The sequence below is a fragment of the Lactuca virosa genome, chromosome 8 (assembly GCF_052849685.1).
Source record: "Lactuca virosa cultivar CGN04683 chromosome 8, Lactuca_virosa_CGN04683_v6, whole genome shotgun sequence".
Classification (NCBI taxonomy): Eukaryota; Viridiplantae; Streptophyta; class Magnoliopsida; order Asterales; family Asteraceae; genus Lactuca; species Lactuca virosa.
In genome coordinates, this window is record NC_136433.1 from 97,850,841 (window position 1) to 97,860,099 (window position 9,259).

Below are 9,259 nucleotides of genomic sequence, written 5' to 3' on the forward strand. Positions count from 1 at the left end.
CTCGTCCCAACGAACCACTCAACTCATGAGTCATGACCCGCAACTCATGCGTTCTTCACTTATCCACTTCCTTTTGGTTGCGTCAACCATTACTCAATTCAGAATATAACAACTCCCGACAATTATGGAGATCCCAGTCTCACCCCTGATTCAACCACCAGGCTCCCACAAAACTCAAATATTAGGGCTTCCCAAGCCCAAAACTCCTCTATCTCACGCTCTGATCAGAGAGTACTTCGTCGCAACATTCTCTTGCTGACTAGTGGGTACTACGGCTCCCCGCAGTATCACAACAACCTCTCACTGAATAGTGAGTACTACGTCTCCCCGCAGCATCACAACAACCTCTCACTAAATAGTGAGTATTACGGCTCCCCGCAGCATCACCACAACCTTTCACTGAATAGTAAGTACTACGGCTCCCCATAGCATCACCACAACCTATCACTGAATAGTGAGTACTACGGCTCCCCGTAGCATCACCACAACCTCTCACTGAATAGTGAGTACTACGGCTCCTCGTAGCATCACCACAACCTCCCAGTGAATAGTGAGTACTACGGCTCCGCGTAGCATCACCACAACCTCTCACTGAATAGTGAGTACTACGGCTCCCCGTAGCATCACCACAACCTCTCACTGAATCATTGAAACTGCAGCTCCCCGCAGTCTTACCGCACTTACTCTTACCACTTCACAATCTCATCCTCAGGTTGACACCACACTGCGATCATTAACTCATGCTCTGCGGCCCAGCATAGATAGGTACACACACACCCCTCCAGGCTAAGCATCACTACTTCGGACGACCACCTTCGTGACAAAACCTCTTTTTCTCGCTGCAATTCACATTCTCAAATAAATCCATTGATGTCAATTAGCTGAAGGGCCCCCACCGGAACCATAGACACTCGGTACACCACTCGTCATCTCCAACTCAAAACTCAAAATAATCTGAGAATTAGGACATTAAACTCGGATACCCCGGAATACCGTCACAACGCCTCGTAGTGTCTTGACTCTACCACTGATCTCATACTCATGGCATCATATTCAGATACCGCATTGCTTCCTCGGAATCTCGCAACCGGTCTTTCTCTCGTGCCACTTGTATCCCCGGAATACTCCTTCTCCCAAATTAAAACACGGGGGAATTGCCAACGACTCCGAACACGAAGATGACAATCCGAAACTTCCTCCTCTATTGCTCAAAACTCATGCAAGAATACTCATAACGACCCTGAAGTTGGTTGCCCAATCAACTTCTTCCCTTCCCATACTGCATATAATAGCCCATACTCTGAACCAGAATTCCTCAACCGCCGAACTAACCTCACAAGCCAACCACCTCGAATTCACCATTTTAACCTTGAAGGATTCCTAACCACCACAAGATCTCCGACCAACGGCCACTTGCTGTGGAGACACTCATCCTTTTTCAAACACGTACCACATGCACTATCTCACTCTGCACCTCTCCTTGACCACCAATAACCCTGGTTTCAGGAATCCGCACCGCAAGCCATCTCTATCCAGTTCCCTAACCGCTCTCGAACAAATATCTGATCTCCTCAAAAGTACCCGGTTCTCCCCCACTCAGGGTTCGAACCATCACCAATTGGTTCGCCAACCATCTATATAACACGATAACTGAACGTATATGTTACAATAAGTAAGGTCATTTATTTTTTTTCTTGTCAAATGTTTATACGAGAGTTTTTATGATAACTAGATTATAGCCTGCGTTAAACGCAGGAAACACATAAAAAACATATAATTGTCTACATATATTGCATAATGATTATAAAAAAAATATATGGTTATTGGTATTATTGAAATGTGTAGAAAATACATTGAAAACGATAAATATCTATAATCATTGAAGTACCTCTTTATAGACAACATTTTTTGTTTTATTAGTTGAACGACCTTCCTCGTCTTATATATTATGATATTGTTATATAATTATAAGCATTTCAATTAGACATTCCTTCCATAATAAGGTTACCTCATTTAAACATATATTGACAACCAATATACCGTTTTTTCCATTGCTTTAAATATTAACAACTATTTCATTTATTCAAATAAAGTCATATAATCTAATTTATAGAATGTTAAATGTTATATGGATTTAATTTTAGTATATCATCAATGGAGATTCTTTTCTAAATAATGATTGTTTTATTTTAAACTGATTGTGAATATAAGTGCTAGCTTTTATGTTTATTCTTATTTATTTTGTGTTCGCAAGAACTTTGTATTATTTTTGGCGCAACTTTGAATAATTTTAGTATATCATCATTGTAATTTGGTATATCTTTCAATTATATGAAATATCAAATAATGACATTTTATTACTATTGTGATAATTTAGTTTATATATTGTATTTTTACTAATCTTAACGGTCTTATTTTTTTCTAATAATCGTAACGCTTTTACTAATTGTATTTTTTACAAATCTCCTAATATCTTATAATTTTTATCTTACTTTATAATTTTTCATAACTATGTTATTTTCAAGATTAACTGTCTTAATAGTTTTTTTTCAGTCTATTCAATTTTATATTTCATTGTACAACATCATCGTTTGTATGTATTCTGAAATTTCACTTTAAAAATGCTTAATGTTTACACCTTGATATTAATTTTTTTTAATAAACCCGTGTAATAATTATGGAATATATATCTCGTTTTAATTAACATTTACTTCCTTCATTAAATCAAATTCCTCGTTAAACGAATATATTTTTGGAAAGTAATAATTATAATGGGGCAGCATTATCTAAGACGTAAATGTTTGATATACTTTTGGAGGAAAAAAATCAAGATCATTAAAAAAAATTATATAAAGAAAATAAAAAATTTAAATTTGGTGAAATTATGGATGAAATTACTGGCGAAAATTATTTTGGAGGGAGTTGTATTTTGTAAAGTATAATAATATTACAAAATTCGAAATATGTATATTTGTTATGTAAATTTATAAATTTTATTGTTGCTATGTAAAGATAAAAAAGTAGGTTGGTATGATATACAAAAACATAATAATTTCAATGATATTTTAAAATCACGCCAAAATTAACCGGATTCTTATGACATAAAAAAAAAAAAAAAATCATAATCATCTCTAATATATAAAAGTAACATTTTCGTAATTAATGTCAGTTCCCAAGATAGTTAATTTCTGTTTTGTTAAAAGTACGTAATATCTTTTTCTGTTTATTTGAAAAGTTTCAGAAAAGTAGTTAACTGATTTCATGTAATCGACAAAGAAAATCGAAATATATGAATACATATATTTGATATAGGAACAAAAAAATAATCGAAAAAAATATAAAAAGCGAAAGAAGGTACTGACCTTCTAGTGCACAAGAGCGAATGTTTGAAGCAGAGAATGATGATGGAAGTTATAAACAATAAGAATGATGTTGTAGGAGAAGATTTGAAGAAAAGAAACGATTGAAAATAAGTGTGAGCCGCGGATTCAAGGATGAATCGTATATGTATGTGATAATTTGAATATGATTTTTTGGTATTAATGATTTCCTAATAAAAATAGATTTTATATTAATGGTTTACTAATATAAACGGATTTATATTAATGGTTGATATTAATGCCTTGATTGAAATGATTTGTTAGTAATATGCTTTTAAAATTGACCATATTAAAATCTTCATAGCCGAAAATTCAAGATTTAAAATATGGAAAACTTTTATTGGAATTAAATACATTCCATTTCAACGAATATAAATTATTGTTTGACGTTGAAAAACATTTATTTGAATTAAATACATTCCATATGGGGAAGATGATGTCAGCAATTTGATCTAAGGGTGGAAAAAATAAAATTGAAATACAATCAAGGGTCCAGATTATTTAAGATAATGTCATAAGGTTTCTCTTTTAATAATATTTAGAGATATAAGGGCCACTTGGATGTATTTTTTAATTTATTTTTATCTAATAAGCTATTATCAAAAAATAGTTTGAATAAAGAGTTTTTTTTACATGATTAAGTTGGGGTCCCTCGTATCACCCACAAAGAAATCACAAATGACAATTTAACTCACTAAAAAATACTTGTGAATTCGTATTTTTTTTTTTGACATAATACCTAAGGAAATATATTATTTTTACAGCAGAGGGAATATATGACACTTGGTGTATAATCATTTTAGTTACATCACTCTAACATGAGTTTTATCACACATCATGCCATTTACATGCGATGAGTTAAGATCACAGTTTTTATTTTATTTTTATAATTAATTTTTTAAAACTAAATTTTTCATTAAATCATAATAAAAATTGCATAACAAGAAATTAAACCAAAGAATTAATAACTTAAAACTTAGCAATATAAATATGGAAAATCTTCAAAAATGGTCTTTGTGGTTTCCAAAAAAAAACTAATTTAGTCTTTAACTCTTTTTGTCTTTAAAAATGATCTTTATGGTTTGAAAACTTTTAATGGATTGTCTTTGTTAGATTTTGGGGTATAGAAATGATTGGAATTCTGAGAATTGTGTTAAACACTTTCAGATTAAAGTATTTGGGTGGTATTCTCAATATTCTTTAATCGGATAAGACTCAGAGAGACAAGAACTTAGAATGTTTTGATGATAGTTTCGTATCGACCCTAGCCAGAGGCTCTGCCCCTTGGACCCCGCCAAGGGCTGCCGCCCCTTGGACCCCGCTCCCAGGGGCGCTGCCCCCGGACCCCCGTTCGTTTAGGGGCTTCGCCCCTAAATGACAATGTACTTTGAAACTTGATCAAACTTAAACAAGTGTGTACTCCACACCATCCTTACTTGTTTAATATTTATCGAGATCACTTTTTGTCAACAAAGTAATCCCATTACACTTAAATAATATTGATGATAACAAATCACCAATAGTCTTTATGTCTAACTCCGACAATTTTTTTCTGTTAAGTCTAACCATGTGAGGGTAAAGTCGTCTTTTCATACCACAATGACCATTCTTGAAGTTTTATCTATTTTATATTTATTAATTGGTTTTATTAATAAAAAAATAAAAAAAATAACTTTACTCCCCACCCTCACCCTCTAGCACCTCCTCCTCTTCACTTACTCGACAACCACCATCGAATGTCACCGCCCTCCGTCACCGGTCATCGACTTTTTTTTAGAAAAGACGATTTTGCCCATTATCACCACCATAACCACCTTATACCACCACTACCATCAGCGTATATCATCAACACAACCCCTTACACCCACACTCGTCTCAAGCAAACCACCATCATTGGTGCACCATTGTCACCACCACACCAGCAATGACCACAACCAACTATCACCACCCATTGCCACCATTACCACCTGTAACTCTGAAACATAGAAAAAAATTGAAAAATACACCCTAAAAATATGGAAAAAATAAACTCCAACCATAACCACTCATGAACAAACCTTGAAACAAAAAATCAATTACCAAAATATTCATCAAATGGAATAACCCACAATCTCCGCGTGTCCAATTCGTATATCTAGTTGAACCTTATTTACATCATTTGTGTCTCCGTATATCCTCTTTCACCTTTAAAACTCGTCGTTAGTGAAATAATCCCTCCCCACCTCCTTATCACCACTACCGACCTCCTCCGCTTGTAATTGTCGGCGCTTCTCAGGCTCCGTGAGTGAAATTAAGGTGACGATTGTTGCGACCGAGCCGCCTCCGATGTTTTTCAGTGTTGTTTCGTCTAATGTGTTGGCTCCTAGTATATATACAGTTAAGATTCTTCGATTGTTTAGTTTCTAAGATATAGGATTAGGATTGGAGAACGGGGTGGTGGTGAAAGAGACATTGTGGGAGAAAAGGGAGGATGAGTATGTCATTTTTGTAACTTACCCATCACTGTCGTTGCTTACCCATCCCATTTCTCATCTTCTTGTTGCATCGATTTGATTGCAGGCAGAGAGATGTCCATACATGGATTGAATACAAAAAGAAATAGAGTTTCAGGAGAGAGAAACATAGGCATAGAGAACGTGGTCAGAGTTGCAGGGGTTGCTGGCGGGATGAAGGGGTGGAGGCTGGGAGCATCAAAGACGGAGGTTGTGAGTTGAATGAGAACGAAAAGTGTGTTAAAGGATAATTAGGGTTTTTACTTCTTATTTATATTATATTAATTTTATTCCTTATAGTTTGTAAAAGACAATTTTTCCCTCAGATATCTTGCACATGTTCCGATTTAACAGTCCAAAAGTGACGGATTTAGCCATAAGGACAATCCATTAAAAAAAATTTAACCATAGGGACCATCCTTGATGAAAAAAAAACTTAAGGACTAAACTCGATTTTTTTTAAACCACTATGACCATTTTTGAAGAATTGACCTCCACAACATCAACACGTGTCGTGTTCAAATCAACACGGTTAATCGTTGTTTGTAGCACACAATCAAAAGTTCTTTAAGAGGAAGATGGTAATGAAGAAAAAAAATTATTAAAAATTAAAGAAGAAATAGTTAGTGTGGTGTATATTGGTGTTTATGTTAAATATTTATAGTGGTTAAAAATGGATAATTTTTTAATAAATTTATAAACAAACTCTTTCTTTCTCCTTACCAAGTTCGTGTTCAGATGCATTCTTTTTACAACATAGTGTTTGCCGCAAACACTTCAACATTGTCGAGGTTTAATGAGGGTCACTCCCTCTAGCAATTGAGAGCATGTGTTTTATGATGAGTTTTAGGCATAACAAAACAAACTTAAAACTCTTAAGTGTGCATGCAACCTAAAACAAAAATCTATGTTTTCTTAATTGAACCTATAACTATGAACATCAAATAATAACCCTAGAAACACTAGGTAATTTTCTAATTTACTAAAGAAAAGTTTTAGGGTTACTTACCTTTTAGTTGTTATAGCAAACAACTAGAAATCCTCTTCGTTGATCTCTTGGAAGCAAGCACCAAGTGTCGTGCCTCTAATGGTTCACACCTAAGCTAGCAAGAAGGAAATTATGGAGAGAGGAGAGGGGAGGCTTGAATTTTCGGCTATTCCTTGGTATAATAGAATGGCCGAAATGCTAGGGGTAAGGCTCCTTATATAATTCAACTTGGAAACCCTAGATAAGCCCAAAACCAATATAATAATATTATCTTGAATTGGTAATTATCTAGCTTCCTAATTATCCTCTAAGGATAATTCCAGAAACCCTAAAGGCCTCTAGAAACCGTCCACCCTATGTGTGGAAGGTTCTGGAGCCTTTTGTTCAACTATTAAATAATTGCACTTTAGACCATGCACTTTTAATTAGTTCCATTAATCCCGAAATTAATTCCACCTAATTTCTGATTAATTATTAATTAAATATTACTATTTCTAATTAATATATTATTCTCATAACATATTAATAAATTATTTATTTCAATTTATTAATCAAATAATAAATCAACCTCTCTTTCCAAAAAAATCATCTTGTACAATTGCTAGGTTTGAGGGAAACCCAAAAGGATTGTGCTACTATCAATTCAAGTTTATACCAATTATAGTTATGGGCTTAGACACCTAATCCAACAGCCTCCCACTTGGATGGATAAGTCTGTAACTATGATTACCAGTATAACTTCTGAATCGATCAGCAAATTGTAACTTCCAAAAGCCGATGTCGAACTTTGACCCAATCGGTTATGTGTCCTAAGATAAGTGATCATATAATCCTTCATTCTTCAAGATATCATTCGAGCATCAGACATGGAACATAATCAATCTCATTGTCCAATACTTTGTTTCTGTATTTTTGATTTGTAATGACATAGAGCTTCTAATTGAACACATCAATTTAGTCCTGGCTTGGCCCGACACTATAAGTCAACACCAAATCACCGAGGGGGCCAAAGATATCACTTTTCCCGTTAGGGCAAAAGGAACGAATAAACTTTGACTTATATGCTTGCACCATTTACTCATCAAATCAAGCACAACAATACGTTTTATAACATCAAGTTAGTAATGCGTTTACGTATCATCAATGCACAACTGACTTGTAAACCAACTCATATATATATATATATATATATATATATATATATATATATATATATATATCCGTTTCAAGATTATAAGATATTATCGTCTCAGAATTACTCTTGATTAATTCCATGAAGTAATTCTCTGAGTGTGGGTTAATCCAATACTTAAATCTCCATTTCAAAGTACTCATGAACACTGTAGCAATACTATTGCTATGTCTAAAACTCTTTAGACAATCTACAATTCTATTCATGACAGTCTTAATTCACTACTTACTTCCAAAAGTACGAACGACTGTGGAGTTTGAATAATCGAATTATCCAGGAAGTAAAACATGCAAAATGAAACACAAAAATAAACAATTGACAAAAGGTAGTAAACAAACTCATAAATAATTCTCTATTATTTAATCACCAAAATCTGATTATATTTACTTTGTTACAAGTTTCAAAATAACTATATAACTACTAAAACTAATATCATCTTTCAGACCAATGCTCCTGGAATGTTGAATCTATTTAGCCCTACTCAGACCCTTTGTGAGTGGATCTGCAGGATTCTCTTTAGCTGATACCCTCTACACAATTAGGTGAACTTCTTCTACTCTATGTCTGATGAAATGGTATTTTTATCGATATGTCTTGATCTGCCATGATCTCTCAGTTCCTTTGTCTAGGAAATCGCTCCTTCATTATCACAGAAAATTTCCATTGGCTCCTTGATGTTTGGTGCAACTCCAAGATCTCCGATGAAGTTCTTCAAATAAATTCCCTTATTGGATGCTTCGTTCGCCGCTATGTACTCTGATTCACAGGTAGAATCAGCCACTGTCTCTTGCTTGGAACGTTTCTAAGTAACTGCTCCACCATTCAAGGTAAACACCCAGCCAGATTGAGAACGAAAGTTGTCTCTGTCTGTTTGAAAGCTAACGTCACGATACCTAGTTACTCTCAATGTATCACTGCCACCAAGTGATAGGACTCAGTCCTTAGTCCTTCGCAAATACTTGAGAATATTCTTATTTGCTATCCAATGAGCTTTACCCAGATTTCCCTGATAACGACTGACCATGCTCAAAGCAAAGCACACATCAGGGCGAGTACATTTCATAGAATATATGAAAGATCCAATGGTGGAAACGTATGGAACTCTACTCATTTCTGCTATCTCCGCATCGATACTCGGACTCTGAGTCTTACTCAGTTTGGTATTACTCTGGATGGGCAGTTCTCCTTTCTTGAAATTTTCCATACT